The following is a 19989-nucleotide window of genomic DNA, read 5'->3' as shown; positions in this document are numbered from 1 at the left end:
GTGTCGAGCAGCAGAGAAGGAGCTAGAATCTTGATGCACGTTTTGTTCTACGAAGAAGCTCCAGGAGATCTAATGCCTAGAGATTGCTTCTGAGTAGTGTAAAGATTCCAAGTTCTTTCATTACATATTGATTTAGTTCATTGTGCTTTGTCTTTATAGTGTTTACCACGTGTATTCTCTCTCTTCTCTTCCATCTCCTATCTCTACTTCCTTCTACCTTTGATCCCCGGTGGATTCGACCTTTCGATAAAAACCCCTCTGACATTGGTGAACACGACATGAAAGGTTTTCAGAAGAAGGAAAGGCAAGATTGGAGAATCTTTGAATACAATCTCCAATGATATTTTGCAACATTTGGTGCAAAATATGAATATGCTTATGCAGGTACAACAACAACAACAGGTGATGCAAGCTTCTGCTGAAACAGAAAGTGTTGTGATGAATGCTTTGTAAGAAGTTGAGCGTGAGGTAAAGTTATTCAATGGTAGGAATGTATCTGCATATGTACATACCTATGCTCAGAAGATGGAATTCTTTGGGGTGGCTCAATTTGGATGGAGCCGGTATTTTGTACGTATTATTGTTCATGAATTGAAAGCATAGATTACTGAATTATACTTGCAGGATGCTGACAGGGTAAGAAGACACTCAGAGAAGAATTTTACATTGAGAACACTAGTTTGATTACGCACAAGACTTTTCAAGAGTGGGTTTTACAACCCAATAAGGTTATTGTGGCTAGAGAATTGCTAAGAGAATTTGAAAGTCGATTTGAGCAGTTGGATCTTGCAGAACAACAAGCTCTTGCAAGTCAGAAAATTGAATTGTTTCTACATGCAGCTGATCCTGAGCTTCAAGAGAAGCTTGATGATTTGCTGGAGGATCAAACTACAGACACATGTTTGAAAACATAGTGGAGACATGTCAAGGAAGCTGTTACTGCACTTGTGAAGAAGCATAGAAGAAGAGAAAGATTGCATGTCTCTAGCTTGGCCATTGTTACGAGCAAGACAGTTGATGTATCTAGTAAGCTATCTACTTCTGTGGCTAACCCTATGGCTATACCTGCTATTGTTCCCTCTGTTATAGGGAAGATGTCTTAGATGAATTGGTTAAAGGGATGCGGGGTCTTCAATTGAAGGTTGCAAAATTGGATGAAAAAGGACAAGAGAAAAGGGGACGGGTAGCAACCCCTAAGCCAAAAAAAAAATGTATGTGGTGTGACAGTTTGCAGTATGAGAGAAAGGATTATGCTACCTAGCAGGAGGCCTTGGCACGACAACTCATCTTTTGGAAAGATGGCAAGATCCATGCACAAGAAATTGGATTGCCTCTTGCTTTGAATTTTGGAAAGGGAGGTATGTAGAAGTTGCTAGAAGACTTGGCAGTTCGAAATGCTTATGTGGCAGTACATACTTCTACTTTTGGTTTACAGTTGGATAGAATGCATGGCCAAGTGATGGTTGGTCCAAAGGCTGAAATATGGACACATGCTTTACATGCAACTGAAAAGAGAAAGGTCATTGATAGTGAAATGTCTCATGCAGGGCAAGACATTCGTGGCATAACTGGTTGGGCATCATTGGTAAATGCATATTCAGTGGATGCATATTTAGAAAAAGAGCAAAATATGGATGCAGTTGTTGAAGAGAAACAAATAAGAGATGAAGTTAATGCAGGGATATCTAAGGAAGTGACAAGAAGAAGTATGGATTTGTCTAAACTTACAAACCAGCCATCTCTTGAGCATGTTATGGAAGAAGTTTTGCAAGAGCACAAACATGATAGCAAGCAATGTAATAAAGCAATTTTCATGCTACTTTAATTAGGCCAGTTAGTCTATTTTAGGCTAGAGTTTAAAAGGCAAGAGAGTGCCAATGTAATATATCTTTGTCAATTCATTTCTTGAAACTCCACTTCTTGGAGCTAGAAGGTTTCTTCCTTCCCACCATTGCAAAGGGTGTGTACCTTGCAGCAGCTAACATCATAGTATTCTCAACAAGTAGCCATGGCTTCAACATTTGTATTTCTCCTTCTCATTGAATATGAATGTCAAGCTATGGTTTGGAAGCATTTCTTGTTAGTTTTCTTGTATTTTCTTGGATGTGGCAATGGCTGAATCTTCCAGTACAAATGCTCTCAACTCCTTTGCAAGATCTCAAGCATTTGTAATCTTTTCCCTCTCCCAAACCCTAGCTATGGCAGATTTCAGGACGGCACTCAAAATTTTTGGAATTTCTTGAAGAGATCAAGGGGCTTTTACTCCATTTTACTTCCTAGAGCTTCCTCAACACTCAAGGGACTGACATTGAAGCATTCTTGGACTTCAAGCATGACAGGGATTGAAGAATTTCTTGGAAATCTCAGTCCTCAAAGAGGCTCCAATTACAAAGGATCTTCCATTCATTTGGCTTCTTGGAGTTGAAGACTCACTCAAGGCATCATCCTTGGATCATACTTGGAGCTATTGTATGGAATTATGGAGTATTACTCTCTCTTGATCAATTAGAGGACTTTTGAAGATGGGCTATCACTCTTTATGGCTGAGGTTTGAGACAAGCAACATCTTCTTCTCCAAGCATTGAAAGAGGTGGTGGACCACGGAAGACCACTCAGGATGAGAGTGGAAAAGATTTGAAGACACTTGGTACAAACAGGAAAAAATAGGGCAGTTTGGTCACAGTTTTGAACAGTTTGACAGGCCTAAAGGTGCTACAGATTTGATTCCAGGTGGTGATTATAGCCTACAGGTTTCCCTTCAGTGCCCACATGAGTTTTACCATGGTCTATATGCATATGGGATGAAACAATGCTCAAACAGTGCTTTTACAGGGTTTTACAGGGTGTAGTCCCATTCTGGACAGTCATAAAGAACCTATTATAGGAAAGGCATTTTTAATTTTGCAATAAGGCTTCTTGTGTTCAGAACATAAAGCTTGAAGTCCTCTTCGATCCTAGCTATAGCATGCCTCATTTGGAGTAGCGAAGCTCAAGTTATAGCCCATTTTGTGACAAGTGGTCACTGTAGACTGCACTTTGACAGGCAGGCAGAGACACACTGTTTTGGTGTGGAACCATTATATACCTTTTCCAAAGTGCTTATTTCAGTAAATCTGGTATATATACATGCTCCGTTTGGAGCTATAAAGCACTTGGATTGGGGAAGCATAGCTCAAGATATAGACCAATCTTTGACTGACAGTGCTGAAATTACAACATGGCAAGGAACAAGAAGAAAGAGCAAATGTTAGACCACACTGAGGAAGGTTTGGAGGAGTATCATGCTGAGACAAATGATAATAATAGAGCCAAAAATCATAGGGAAGAATTCATGGGAGTTAGTACCACCAATGACGAAGTGCAATGGCCAAAGAACCCTCATGTCATAGATCATGGGAATGAAGTAAACATCTCACGTGATTCTAACGACTTCCAACAAATGTCTAAGCAACTTGACAACATGAATAATGGTTTACTTCAGCTTACCCACTCCATGGATGACAAATTTTAGCAAGATGATTTCTCATATGGAACAAAAAAGTAGTAGATTGGATACCAAGTTTGATCAGCTGATCACTATATTCAGCAATTTGGGAGATAGATTCCAAAGTAAACCACCACCCCATGTTGAAGAAGTGTCACTTACACATGGGAATGTGAGATCTACTACAGCTCACCAACATATACCATCGACTTATGAACATGGATGTCCTTCTAGAGTCAATGAAACTGCTCAGCCACGGGCTAATTCATGGAGTAGAGGTAGGCCTAAATTTCCTATCTCAAGAGAGCATGGACAGCAAGGTCATTCACTGCATGAAGATGAAGAAGAGTTTATTCATGGATGTCACCCCTTTTATAAAGAGTTTGATACTCATCATGCTCAAACTCCTAATGTAAGAGAACCTAATGTGAGAGAAGATCATGGACAGCATGTACATGGGGACAGTTTTCAGCATGTTAATGCTCGTGACAATTTTTAGCATGTTAATGTTCATGAGGATAGAATGCCACATGGTGTTTCTAATCATGCCCAATCACATGGAAATTCATTGCTTGGCCATCAATCTCATGGAAACCATCGCAATGGGCAGCAATCATATACAAACAATCATGGGCAGCAAGCAAGGAGTGACTCTTTTCATAGATAATAATCTTTTGGCTTCAACAATCATGGTGGGCAGCAATATCACTATGATAAAGAATACAAGGATAAGATCAATATAACAAATTTCAAAGGAGATAACCCTTCACCGATCGAGTTTGAGGAGTGGATCAATAAATTGGAAATGTACTTTACTCTATACCCTCGCAACAAACAAGCAAAGATTTGTTATGCAGCCCTACACCTAGAAGGGTATGCACATACTTGGTGGAGATACATGTGCAAGATAGGGGAAAATTTTCAATCTTGGGATGAGTTTAAATCAGCCATGACTCAAGTATTTGTGTCACCCATGGAAAAGAAAAGACTTGAATGAAGATGGTACGATCTTAGGCAAAGGGGATCTTCTGTAAGGGATTATTCCAGCCAATTCTTAAATCTTTCCATGTATGTCGAAGGTATCTCCGATGCAGCCAAGTTAAATAAGTACATCTTTGGTCTTGATCCTAACCTTTCAGCCGAAGCTGGAGCAGCCAAGCCAACTAGTGTACATGCAGCCATACAATATGCTGAAAGGTATAGCCAAAAGTATAGAAGAGAGTTGACTGCATTTCAGCCCAAAATAGGGACACACTATCAAGCAAATCAGCCCATGAGATTTGGACAGCAATTCAGCCAACAAAGAGAAGGAAATATAGTTGAAAATAGGTTCTCAAATAATTTTAGCAGGGTGTCTATATATCCTACAGCTTATGCTTCAAGGCAGGGCACTAATTTTAGTAGTAATGCTGATTCAAAAGGGGATTTCAAGAGGACTGAAGCTGCAGCCAAAACCATATCCCATTGCCAACAACAATAAAGCACTTCCCAATGACAAAACCAAGGGCCTATGTTACAAGTGTGGGGAGAAGTGGTCTCCTAAACATAAACAGAAGTGCAAGGGATACATAGCAAAGTCAAACAAGCTAAATATAGAAGAATTTGAGGATAAAGAATCAAATGAAGATGCTCTTTTGCAAGTGGATGCAGCCCCCACATATGAAGATATGCATGATCAAGAAGACTAAGATGTGTAGGAGGATTTAGAGCCGGGTCAATAGCTTTCCCTATGATCCAGGCGGTTCTATGGTTTCTTGTCAACCCATGTTATGTTCCATATCTCGCATGGATGGGTTGTAAGGGTGAAAATACACTTCGGCTGAAAGGTACTATAAATTCAAAGGTTGCTCATATTCTCATTGATACAGGCAGCACACATAGTTTGGTCAATGCTAAGTCATTGTATGAGCTGAAGTTATTACCACAAGAAATGGATTCCCTATTGAAGGTACAAGTGGCAAATGGAGCTCAAGAGTTGAGTAAAGAGATATGCCAGCAGACTCCTATTGAACTATCACAGTCTTGCACTATTATGACAGACTTGATTGTCCTAGATATGGGTCCTATTGACATCATCATTGGCTGCGATTGGCTTAAACAGCTTGGAAATTTTTCCTTGGATCTTAACCAGATGTTTATGGAGTTTACTTGGAATGGTTAGCAAGTAAAACTTAATGGTATTGAGAGGAAACAAGTGGAAATAATAAGTAAGAAGAAGATGAAGAGGGAAATCAATGCTATGTCTTGTATTTTCACACTTCTATCAAAGGCAGATGAAAATGAGCAATCTACTTTGTCAAGATTGTGGGAGAGAAGGAAGGAGTCTCACTTGTAGCTTTCTTGCTTGCACAATGGGGGAATACACACAAGGGTGGAGGCTGAAAACAGTCTTTCTCTTCTTAGTTGTGTAAGCCAAAAGAACTCTCGTACAAAGAAATAGAAGAACCCTCTATATGGGTCTCAAACCAAACTCAACTAACTAAGGTGGCATACTAACTGAGCCACGAACTAGAGTAGATAAGGATAGCTATCATGTAGCTATTATTCATGGGCGGTGTACCAACCGCGTCTGCAACTGACAAGTCGGTGACATAAATACACAACGGTCACCCTGGCGTATCATGAGTGGAGCTCGATATCTCAACACTCCCCCTCGAGCTCAATCCCAATTCCTGCACACCAAGCAGGTCTCTGAACTTGCGCAGCTTCTCTGCGCCCAATGCCTTCGTGAATATGTCAGCTACCTGATCCTCTGTGCTGACATAAACTAGATCAATAAGACCTAGTAAAACCCTCTCTCGCACATAGTGATAATGCACCTCAATGTGCTTTGTTCTAGCATGATAGACTGGGTTATTTGCCAAGTGTATACTACTCATGTTGTCACAATAAATGACAACTGGTCCATCTGTAGACTGATGCATATCATAAAGTAGCTTATGCAACCAAGCTACCTCACATGCAGCCATTGCTGCACCCCTGTACTCAGCCTCTGTGCTCGACAAGGCAACTGTAGGCTGTTTCTTGCTGCTCCAAGTGACTGCAGCACTCCCAAAAGAGAAAACATATCCACTGGTAGATCGTCTATCAGAAATGCTACCAGCCCAATCAGCATCAGTGTATCCATGCAACTGTATCTGAACCCCAGTCTCATAAAATAGTCCATACTGCAATGTGGACTTCACATACCTGAGTATACGTCTAGCCGCATCCAAATGTGGTTTCCTTGGAGCCTGCATAAACTGACTTACCAATCCAACAGCATAGCTCAAATCTGGCCTGGTAATAGTCATATAAATCAAACTTCCTACTATGCGTCTGTACATAGTAGGGTCTTCTAGAAGCTCACCTGCATCTGTGCTCAGCTTCACATTCTGCTCCAAAGGAACTGAAATAGGCTTACAGCCTGTCATCCCATATTTGGACAGCATGTCCAATCCATACTGCCTCTGCAAGAGCTGTATCCCACTTGGTGATCTAATCACCTCAATGCCCAAGAAATAACGCAACTCTCCCAAATCCTTCATCTCAAACTTCTGCTTCAATAGCATTTTCACATGAAGGATATCTTCATCACTATCACCTGTCATAATCAAATCATCAACATAAATGACAAGTAGCATAATACCTTTCTCTGTTTTTCTCACATAAAGTGAGAAATCTGCCTTGGAAATCTGAAAGCCAATAGTGACAAGATACTGTCCTATCTTGTCAGACCATGCTCTAGGTGCTTGCTTCAAGCCATACAAGGCTTTCTTCAACCTGCAAACAAACTCAAGATGAACAACATGCACATAACCTGGTGGCTGCTCCATATAGACCTCTTCTTGCAAATCACCATGCAAGAAGGCATTCTTTACATCCATCTGATGTAAAGACCATCCCTTTGATGCAGCCATAGCAATGACCGCTCTTACGGTTGCCATCCTTGCAACCGGACTGAATGTTTCTTCATAGTCAATACCATATGTTTGTGCATACCCCTTGACTACTAATCTTGCCTTGTATCTGTTCACAGAACCATCAGCATTGTGCTTCACCTTATAAACCCACTTACAGCCAATTGCATTCTTACCTTTAGGCAAAGGTACCAATTCCCATGTAGCATTTGCTTCCAAGGCATCCATTTCTTCATCCATGGCTTTCTCCCATTTTTCTTTTCCCATGGCTTGCTCAAAAGAAGTGGGTTCTGGTTCCTGTATCACCTTGACCATATATGCATAGTGAATGGTTGTAAATTCATCATATTTCAGCCTATCCACAGGATACCTAGCTCTCGTAGACCTGCGCAAAGTAGGTTCACTCCCAGGTGCTCTCAAAACATCCCTGGTCTTCCTTACTCCAGGTGTAACAATAGAAGGAATACCCAACTCATCATCAATGCTCTGTTCTGAGCCACTGGATTCACCATCCACATAAGAGTGACCTGCATTCACATCAAACATGGGCTGATCAACCTTCTCTTTTCCTTTTCGTGATACCTGCATACCACTATCTGCATTACCTTGAGAAGATTCTCCTGATCTCAATCTGCCTGTCCATGGCGAAGAATGTGAACCACTGCTAGAGGACGCTCCAGGTCCACTAATATTTTGTGACTGCTGCTGTGAATTCTGTGCAGCATTACCATTTTGTGCATCTACATCATCAATCACATTTACTGGTTTATACCAGCTACTCATCTCATCAAAAACAACATCTCTGCTCACTGTAAACTTACGAGTAGAAGGGTTATAGCATCTATACCCTTTTTGCTGCAGAGAGTAACCAATAAAGATGCACTTCTCAGCTTTTGGATCCAACTTGGATCTCAACTCATCTGGCACATGTACATAGGCAATGCAACCAAAAATTTTCAAATGAGAAATATCTGGTTTCCTACCAGTATACCTCTCCTCTGGAGTCATTCCATGTATTGCTGCAGTGGGAGTCCTGTTCATTATGTAGACTGCTGTAGCAACTGCTTCAGCCCAATAAAAATCTGGCAAGTCTTTTTCATTGAGCATGGCACGAGATACCTCTCCAATATGCCTGTTTTTTCTTTCTGCAATTCCATTTTGTTGTGGGGTATGACTGCATGAATATTGCTGCTTTATGCTATGCTCCTGCAGGAACCTTGCAAACTCATTTGAGAGGTACTCTCCCCCTCCATCTGACCTTAGGCATTTTATATGCAGGCCTGTTTCTTTTTCAACCATCGCTTTAAGAGTTTTGAAATGCCCAAAAACTTCACTTTTCTTTTTCATAAAATACATCCAAACTTTTCTGCTATAGTCATCAATAAAACTGACAAAATAATGACAGCCTCCAAGAGATGCAGCTTTAGTTGTCCACACATCAGAGTGGATTAATTCCAATGGCTTCTTACTCTCTTGAACATGTCTAGGAAATGGTTTCCTTGCCTGTTTTCCAAATTGGCAGGCTTCACATACCTTATGCATTTCTGCAACCTTGAAATTAGGCAATCATGCAACAATAATTTGGGCCTGCATTGATTTAAGTCGTTGTACATTAACATGACCAATGCGTTTATGCCAGATATCAATATCTGCAACTACACCGGTCCCATGTGCAAACATTGCTACACTCAATTCAGACATGTCTACATCCAATGTAAACATTCTGCCCTTCTTCTTTCCTTTTGCTATCAAGCGACCTTTATTTTTCATATCCTCAACAAAGCACCCATGAGGATTAAATCTGACCTGCAAGCCCTGCTCAACCATTTGACCAACAGAAACTAGATTCTTGGTGATATTGGGGACATGAAATACATCGGACATGTATTTCTTTTTCCCATCCTGCATAGACAAAGGAATTTTTCCAATCTGCACAATAGGATGTGCAGTATCATCACCAGTCTCCACAAATCCTGGTTTTTCCATTTTCCTTGCATCCTCCATCCATTCTGCATGACCTATCATGTGGTTTGATGCACCTGAGTCAACATACCATACATCGTTTCTTTCTTCTGCACTTGTCACAGAATTGTTCATGTGCTGCACCATAAACAAATGCTCATTTCTGTCATCACCCTGTCTACTAGAAGATGCATAATTCCCTTGTTGCAATTTACCATTCATGATGTCATTCTGCTTTTTATAGCAGTCCTTAGCCATATGACCCATTTTATCACAATAGTAGCATTCAACATTACTGTTTGCATTTTGGCCTCTTTGCCATCCACCACGACCTCTTTGGCTCCCCCTGCCTCTAGAGTTACCACGTCCTCCTCCATAGGACTGGTTTTCTTGAGTTTGCTGCATATTCTGATTTCTACCACGGCCTCCATATCGGCCTCCTCTACCTCTGCCTCTACCTCTTCCAGCATTTGAGTAGAAGACAGCTTCTTTTGAAGTTCCTCCTGAAGAAGATGCACCACCATTTCTCTGCTTCTCAGAAATTAGAAGAGCAATCAGCTCCTCAAAATCAGGAAATCTTTCACGAACTGAAATGGATGTCCGAAACTGTGCATAATCCTTTCCTAGACCATTCAAGGTCACAGAAACTAAATCATCATCTTCCACTGGCGACCCAATGGAAGCAAGTGCATCTGCAATCTTCTTCACCTTCATGTGGTAGTCATTAATGCTCATATTTTCTCTTTGCACATTGTGCAACTCTTGCTTGAGCTGCATTTTCCTGGCTTGCGTATTTGTGCTATACATCTTTGACAGAGTATCCCATGCCTCCTTTGGTGTACTTGCATCCTGAATATGCACAATCATAGAGTCTGAAATGCTGATAGACAGCCAGTACATAACTTTCCTAGCTCTCTCATGCCATGCTTTGAATGCCTGCATTTGCTGTTGATTGGGAACATCAGGAAGAACTGGTTCTTCTTCATTTCCTGCAACAAATTCCCAATATCCTTTTCCCATAAGGAAATTCGTCATTCTAAACTTCCATGCCTGGAAGGTGTTCTTGTCAAGATTTTCAGTTACAATCTGTGAAAGAGAATCAGACGCCATTACAGAACACTGTGAAAAATTCTGTCACTGCAAAAACTCAGTTTCACCCTCACAAGGGCAAATCTGCAAAACTGGCGAAAGTGGTATTTGACCACACAGTCACTTCCTAGTGACGATTTTACATAAACAGGAACCAAGGATGATTCTGAAACTCCCAATGTCTCTGCGCACAAGCATACGATACAATTTCTACAGTAACTTTTCACCGACCTGTAGAACAGTGGCTGAACAGCATAAAACTGAGCCTTTTCCTGAGTGCGTGCAGAAAACTTCCACCTCCAAAACAGGCCCCGAAATGGCCTCAAATCAAAAAAACAGGGTCGCCAAGAGCTAAAGCTCTGTCCCGCAGCATATACTGCCCTCTTGCTTCACCGCGAAGGGCGTCTCAACCTGAGACAATGCACTCCTGCAATTTTCGGCTGTGCTACCTGCAGAGATCTGCTCCCAAAACAGAAAATGAAAGCAACACTGCTCCTCTTACCAGACCACCGCGAGCTTGGATTGCTTTCTTGAGCTCCTTACCACGAACAAGGCTCTGATACCATGTCAAGATTGTGGGAGAGAAGGAAGGAGTCTCACTTGTAGCTTTCTTGCTTGCACAATGGGGGAATACACACAAGGGTGGAGGCTGAAAATAGTCTTTCTCTTCTTAGTTGTGTAAGCCAAAAGAACTCTCGTACAAAGAAATAGAAGAACCCTCTATATGGGTCTCAAACCAAACTCAACTAACTAAGGTGGCATACTAACTGAGCCACGAACTAGAGTACATAAGGATAGCTATCATGTAGCTATTATTCATGGGCGGTGTACCAACCGCGTCTGCAATTGACAAGTCGGTGACATAAATACACAACGGTCACCCTGGCATATCACGAGTGGAGCTCGATATCTCTAAGGAGCAAGATTCATGTCTATGTAAACTTTTGGAAGAGTTTAAGAACTTATTTCAGCCACCTACATCGTTGCCTCCTCAGCAAGAAGTAGATCATCCTATTGATTTAATGCTTGACACTAAACCCATCAACAAACCTCCTTACAGATTATCCAAGTGTGAGAGAGAAGAAGTAGAGAAACAGGTAAAAGACTTGCTGGAAATGGGATTTATTCAGCCTAGTCAGTCACCTTTTGCTTCTCCCATACTACTTGTCAAGAAGAAAGATGGGTCATTTAGGATGTGTATTGACTATAGAGATCTAAATAAGAGCACTGTGAAGAACATGTACCCAATTCCCTGCATAGATGATTTGTTGGATGAACTCAAGGATTCAAAGGTTTTCACCAAGATCGACTTAAGATCAGGGTATCATCAAATCAGAATGAAAGCAGGGGATGAGTACAAGACAGCTTTTAGGACAGAAAGAGGTCTCTACCACTTCCTAGTCATGCCATTCGGACTTTCCAATGTACCTGCAACCTTCCAAGCACTTATGAACAAGATTTTGCAGCCATTCTTGTATAAATCAATCTTGGTATTCTTAGATGATATTCTCATCTATAGCAAGAATAGAGAGGAACATTTGGAACATGTCAGAGAAGTTCTCCTTACTTTGAGAAGACACAAGCTTTTTGCAAAGGAAAGCAAGTGTACTTTTATGGCTGATGAAGTGGAATATTTGGGTCATATAGTTGGTGAGAAAGGAATCATGGTTGATCCAAAGAAAGTACAGTGCATCAAAGATTGGCCCATACCACAAAATTCTACTTCATTGTGAGGATTTCTTGGATTATCTTCCTTCTATAGGAGATTCATCAAGAATTATGCCCATGTAGCAGCTCCTCTTACTGATAGATTGAAGAAAGAAGCTTTCTTCTGGGATGCTACAGCCACTATGAGCTTTAATGAGCTAAAAAGTCTTCTTATTTCAGCACCTATCTTAGTGTGCCCAAACTTTTCCAAGGAATTTACCATCTATGCAGATACTAGTGGCAGAGGTATTGGGGCAGTTTTATGCCAAGACCATGGTGTTATTGCTTATGAAAGCAGGAAGTTAGATGATAAAGAAAGGGAACTCCATGTCTATGAGCAGGAAATGTTAGCCATTCTTCATGCTATTAAGAAGTGGCATCACTACATCTATGGCAGCCATTTTAAGGTGAAGAGTGACCATCGAGTGCTGAAGTATTTTTTTTCTCAGCCAAATCTCTCTCCCAAACAAAGACGGTGGTTAGCTACTCTTCAAGAATATGATTTTGAGATATCCTATATGGCAGACAAGGATAATGTAGTGGCTGATGCCTTATCCAAGATGTGGGCATGTTCCGTTTCTACTATCTCTACCATACATAAAGATTGGATTTAGGACATTCAAGAAGAATATCTTTTGGATGAACACACTGCCAACATTATGAAGAAATTACAGCAAGACAATGGATTTGAATTTCCCAATTTCAAGTGGCAAAATGGACTTCTTTGGTTCAAAGGAAGAGTCTATTTGACCCCTCAGTCATTATTTAGGCCACGTATTTTGCAGGAGATGCATTCTTCTCCTTTGGCAGGACATATTGGCTTGTTTAAAACCTTTGATAAGATCCATAAATGTTTCTATTGGAAGGGACTTTGGAAAGATGTCAAGGAGTATGTGATGCAGTGCTTACCATGGCAGCAGAATAAAGATTCCAATTTATTTCCTAGTGGTTTACTTCAGCCTTTGCCTATTCCTCATGGTAAATGGACTGATATCAGTATGGATTTCATTACAAGACTTCCTACCACTAAGCAGGGCTGGAATAGTATTTTTGTTGTGGTTGATCGACTTACCAAATCAGCCCACTTCTTACCTACCAAAGTCCAATATTCAGCCAAACAGATCAATTCATGGAACGAATTTTCAGACTTCATGGATTACCTATGAAGATTGTTTTCTGTCTTCGTTGTTTTCTCCTCTTTTTCCTGGTCAGTGAAGGTGCATCTCTCAACGACTCAGGACCCTGGACTAGGTCAACCGTTGATGTGCTTGGTTGGGCCTCAGCATTCTCTTTCTCTAGAGGGTCCTCATGGGACCTAGTCGTGGCCTGCGGAGTAGCCTTGCCAGGTTGCCTAAGTACAACTGTCTCCCTTTTGGGGGAGTCTAGCTCTTCCGCCCGTTCCCCTGTGCTTAACTCCTCCAGCCCAGGTTTTAGGCGCTTTGGAAGTGCTGTAGTTGTTAAGGAGGTAGGTCGCGACACCTCCTTCACAGGTAAACCACTAAGGACACGTTCCGCAAGGGGCCTCATCACGGCCAAAGGCTGTGACTGCTGTGATCCTTGATTTGCAATAGTAGCAGCTAGTTTAGTGGACTTGCTACTATTGGTGGATTGCGGTGTCAAGTCCTTAGGTCGATTGAAAGCGGTCATGCCTTTTGTTGCCCTTAGAGCATTCACCTGAGTAGCAGTTGAGCTAGCCACGGTGGATTGCACAGGCATATCCTTAGGTTGAGAGCTAAGGGGGGTGTCACGTCCCACCTCTTGGACATTTGGAAGCTCTGATGTAGGTAGAGATTGGGATCGAGTAGCCGCACTTGATGAGTGTTGTGTTTCCCGTGTTCCAAGTTCATGGAAAATTTCTGGAAAATTCTCTTTACTTCCATGGGTACCAAATTAACTCCAAGTACTGCCTATCATCCACAAACAGATGGCCAAACTGAAAGGGTCAATAAATGGTTAGAGGTCTATTTGAGACATTTTTGCCATGATACGCAGAATGCATGGGAGCATTGGATTCATCTTCCGGAGTTTTGTTATAATAATACTCATCATATGAGTATTGGTATGTCACCATTCGAGGCATTGTATGGATACAAAGTCCAAGTACCTTCAACATTGTTTCATGATGAAGTGAATCCTATTGCTCGAGAAGAGTTGGAAAAGATGGAAGCCTTAATGAAGCAATGCAAAGAAAACATCAAGAAGGCACAAGAGACAATGAAATTATATGCGGATGATAAGAGAAGGCATGTGGATTTTGAAGAAGGAGAATGGGTATTTTTGAAAGTACCTAAGTCTCGTTATGCTTCTCTCAAGGGCGGGCATAATAAGCTTGCTCATCGCTATTATGGTCCATATCAAATCACAAGAAAAGTTGGAGATCTTGCTTACCAACTTGATTTGCCTTCATCCACACACATTCATAATGTTTTTCATGTGTCTCAACTTAAGAAGTATATTGGCCCTGACATACAAGTTCTTGAAGAACTACCTCCTCTTGATGAAGATGGCTTAATCATCTATGAGCCCGAAAGGATTATTGGCAAGAGGGATAAGGTTCTAAGGAACCATATTGTTATGGAATACCTTGTCAAATGGAAAGTATTGCCTATGGAAGAATCATCTTGGCAGCATGCTTCATATTTGGATCAATATCCATGGCTTCTTCAAGAAGATACTTAGCTCATTACACAGTGGACAGCTTGCTGTTATAAATTTCTGTCATGAAAATAATTGACATATCAACATCAAAATTGGATTTTGATGACATGGATGGATACCTTATGAAGTAAAATTCATTTCTATACCTCATATGCGTCATTCCGACATTTCTATCCAAAGTTATGGGTCATTTACTATAACTACCCTGTTCAGGACAGCATTCTAGATTTCCACTGTTTTGAGTTTATTTTCAAGATTCTTTTCATGGAAGAGTATCTTCTTCAAAGGACAACTTCAATAAGGATATTTAGCATTGGTCTCTCGTTCCTTTATATTTACCATCCACTTGTCATTTCAATCTTCAAAGTTTTGAGGACAAAACTTTTGGGCAGGGATGGATTGTAATAAAGCAATTTTCATGCTACTTTAATTAGGCCAGTAGTCTATAAGAGAGGGAGAGGGAGAGGAAGGGGGAGGAAATGAGAGAGGAAGAGAAAGAGAAAGAGAAAGAGAGGGAGAGGGAGAGGGAGAGGGAGGGAGAGTGCATTCTCTCTCTCCCTCTCCCTTTTTCTTTTGGAGAGTGTTAAGATATATTGTGAGAGGGAGAGGAAATGCGAGAGAGAGAGGGAGAGGGAGAGAGAGGGAGAGAAAGAGAAAGATAACATATATTGGAACGATAGCATATCCATGATTATGGTAATGGTATCCACTTTGCTTTTTTTATGGGTACCATTACATCGACTCCTTAAGAGGGTTAAAAATTAGTCATACACTTTATAAAGTCTAATTAGGAGATTTAAGATGCACGATAATAGACTTATCGATAATGGTATGCAATGTGCTTTGCCATGGGCCACGTACATTGGTGACTCTTTAAGATGGCTTAAAATTGGTCATATCCTTCATAATGTCCAAGTAGGGGATCTAATTGTGATATGCATAATTCATTGTTTTTGTATTAACTTTATAGGCATAACAAATTAGAAATCGTGCCAACTAGTCAACGGAAGGACTAAAAGAAAATGATACCCTAGCTAATGGTCATTATGGTACTTCATCAAAATGAACCCAAAAGTATTGTTATAGAGAAGAATCCCTTAAATTGAGCATAGGATATTTTCTTCAAATGTTATGACTATGAGTAGAATTGATTGAAACAAATTTTATTACTATAATTGATAAATTTCATAGATGGTATTAATTTTAATACGCGATCCTAGGACAAAAAAAACACATTTCTAAGATGCTTTTTGTTGAGACTGATTTATTATTAGACTAAGAGATCCTCCATGATGCTCATAAATGGATTACCTATACTCAAAGCCCTCTAGTGCAATTGTATAAGTAATCCTAGTAGAGCCCCTCTAAGATACTCAAAGTACATAACCTAGAGACCATAGCTAGGTATATAAGGTATAATGGTTGTACAAGAAGACACCTCAATAATTGACTTATCACCATTAAATCCCAAAGAATAATCGTGTTCCATCCCCTTCAACTCTATATTCACCTCGTGAAGAACTTCATTAATCATAGCATCCTTGTCACCAATATTTTTGTTGCAATGATGAAGTAACATATTTATCACTTTTCTTTTAGCATCTAAGCCATTATCCAATCTTTTAGTCAAGTCTAAACATTTAGTCTTCGACTCATGAACCTTATGAACAAATGCTTTTTTTTTTTACAATAACGAATAATTATCTACCGGGACAAACAAATCCTTGAGCATGGTATATGGCCGAGATATAACATCAATAAATCTCTCAACTACTATGTACAATGCATTCTTTACATTAATCAGTAAAGCATTTCTTATATCTTGAAGTTTAGATCTCAACAACATGGATGCATCAATATCAACCTCAATGTTTTACAAAATTTGCTTCTCAAGCTCTTGCAGAGGCTAAAACCTCTCAAGCAAGAGCTTATGGTCAGCTTGCAACTTGACATACATCTCCATAAAGCTATCCATTTGAGCCTCGTTTGCTGTAATGTAGATAAGATGGAAAACGAAGAAGGTCTTATTGTTCAAGATCGCGAGGCGTATCTTAATCAGCGTGTCCCATGTCCTTCCTCTCAATGCAAGTTGGCAATTAGACGAAAACGCCGATTGTCTATAGAACACGTACGATGATTTGGTGAGTTTCAATCTAAGATCATTGATGAGGCGATTGCGGATTTTCAGCAAACGGTTATTTGAAGTTAATATTAATCATGCATTGTACTCGCAAGCTAATTGAAAACCATACACAATAAGATTGGGTCTTGTTGGCAAATTTTCTATCCAGGGGGGTGATGTCTCGTCCCAAGGGGGAGTGCACCCTTTGCGGCCAATTAGAAGAGTTTGTGGGCATGCGATGGATGGAGTGCAGGAGCCAATCCACCGCTCGCAAGGCCAATCTATACCATCAATGCCAGAGGAGACAGACAACCTTCCAGATCTACCTACAATCTTGGAGCCCGAGATGGAGGAAATGATCGATGCATTGATTCCCATGGATGTCGAGACATTTGATCCTCTTAGAGAGGAAGCATCCATACCATTATATGATGGGTGCCGAGTATCTCGGTTGAAGACATTGCTTGCACTCTTAAGTGTGCAAGCAAAATACGGGTGGAGCGATACGAGTGTGACCGAGTTATTCAGGTACCTTGCACACAGGATTCATTGATTATTATTTTTTGACACTATTATTACAAATATTTGTGATTTTTCAAGGTGTTTTATGTTTTTTTTCAGGTTATTGAAATATCATATATTACCACATGCAAATACCATGCTTGAGTCTCGTGATGATGCATGACATGTTTTACGAAAGCTTGGCATGGACTACTATAACATCCATGCATGTATCAACGATTGCATACTGTTTCGAGATGAATACGAGACTATGGAGACATGTCCAAAGTGTGGTGCCATCATCATGAATGATGAGAGGAGGAGGGTGATGGCAGACTCCTAGGGGTTATGGATATCTGGTTGATAGTAGGTCAGGAGCCATCATCATGAATGATGAGGGGAGGAGGGTGATGGCTCGCATGAGAGAGTTGTGCCAACAAGTTTTTCGGCACAACGTCCTGGATCATTGGAAAAACATACCGGAGGGGAGCAAGGACTACATAGTAGCATCCTTGCACGAGGAGTTTCCGGTGCCAGCCGCAGTAGATAGATTCCCTACGGGCTGGATGATGGATTGCATGCGTGCATACATGTCACATAGACGATCCGACGCATGTAAGGAAATCAAGAGTGGGGCTGCAAAGCCCGAGTGGTTAGATGCAGACGACTGGCGCCGACTGAGGGAGGAGACTACAGATTCTCCAGGACGTTGGAGTCAACAGCGCGAGGCGGTGAGGGCACGACTCGAGGCCGGAGTGGTCCATCATCTTGGGAGTGGCGGCCACAGGATATATTTGGAGGACTTTGTAAGTTTCGCTTTTGTTTTGCTTGTTTATTTTTTTGAAATATTCTTTGTACTGACAATCACGTTTCTAACAGTTAGCATTTTGTTTTCTTTGCAGCACTCCATTACAAATCACGATCCGCAAGGCCTTGAGACTCGATATGCAGAGAGGAACGGTCTCAATGCATTAATCGACCGATTGTATAGACGCGACGACCCTATAAGTCACTCATATTTCTTGTCCGTAGTTACCATGAGATATTTGAATGCATTATTGTATGGTGGATTGATGTGTTGTTTCTTTTTCTGCAGAATCCGTTCGATGCTCCTTTGCGGCGGGATGAGCTTTTAAGGGACGAGGATTTGTAGCTCGCCCTTGGATCCTTGGAGCTCACACACCTTTATTTTTTAGTCGCTTGATCTATGTAGACATTTTCTATGTATTAGTGATATCCTGTCATGATTGTACCAATCGCTTTTTATGTGATCATGTATTTATTTCATGTATCAGTTTTATGATTTCAGTATACATTTTTTTTGTTTGCAAGCGTTTTGTATACAGTAGTGCAGAAACTATTTTGTATGGCTCTCATACAGCATATAGTGCTATATGTGGCAGGGCAGCTTACTACCCTACCACAAAATTTTTTTTATCCCTGTTACCGTCGCTATTAGTGTCGCAAATTTACTGCTCGCGTCACTATTTCCGTTGCTATGCATATCGTAAATTTACTGGTTGCGTCGCTATTGGCGTCGCTATTGGCATCACTATTAGCGTCGCATTTGCGACGCTAATAGGGACGCCAATAGCGACGTTTCTATGGCATCGTCAATAACGACGCTTTTTGCGACGACGAGAAAAAATTTTGTTGTTTGTATTTTCGTCGCTTTAAACGTCGGTATAAGGTCTTTATCTTGTAGTGTCTCTCTTTCTCTCTCTATGTTTCCTCTTTTCTATTATTTTTTCAGTATACCTTCATGTAAATACTAACTCTTGCTATTATCTTTTGCAGAGATCAACTTGGGCAAGATTGGATAAGTTCTCATTTCTTTCTCTCTCCCACGTACTCACACACTCTCTATTTCTTCCTCTCTGCATTATCCCTTTTCTACTATCTTTACAATAGGGTTTGATGCTAGTTCTAGCTTAAGGATCAATTGTTGTTACAGCAGATTGCAACACTTAACACAAGGTAGAGCAGAGATTCTGTAGCTCAATTTACAGGTAAATCTGCCATATTTTGTGGTGTCAAAATTTATTCATTTAATTAGTGACTTTTATATTTGATGGGATTGATATTTTCTTATGTCCATCATTTGCAATGGGTTTTGATTAGCAATGATTCAATCTTATCTTCAGTAGATCAGCTTATAGGTAAATTGGCCATGTTTTATATTGTTTCTATTCATGCAGTTATCTAGATATTTTTTGCTAAAAGGAATTCATGCAAGTATTTTTGTTAAAAAGGATTCATATATGTATTTTTTTGTACATGCAAGTATTGTACAAGGTTTAGGTGAAGCATATAATTCTCGATCAACTATTTTGATGTGGTGAGTGATTCCTTTGTGTTACATGATATGGATCTGCTAGAAATCGATGGTTCAAAAATCCTCTGCTTTATTGGTCCTATGTGTCCATTTGGATCTCCATGCCAATTGGCAATGATCCATGAAACTATTGTATCATATCATCCATATAACACACAATATGTTGAGTCTTAGAATATCTCAAGTGTCAATTCAATGTGCCTATTAAGATTTGCATGCCATGTGGCTGCTA

The sequence above is a fragment of the Lygodium microphyllum genome, chromosome 28, assembly GCF_053477565.2.
Source record: "Lygodium microphyllum isolate KBCC chromosome 28, Lygodium_microphyllum_v1.1.10, whole genome shotgun sequence".
NCBI classification, from domain to species: Eukaryota; Viridiplantae; Streptophyta; class Polypodiopsida; order Schizaeales; family Lygodiaceae; genus Lygodium; species Lygodium microphyllum.
The sequence above is the reverse complement of the archived record's forward strand: the minus strand, read 5'-3'. Positions refer to the sequence as shown.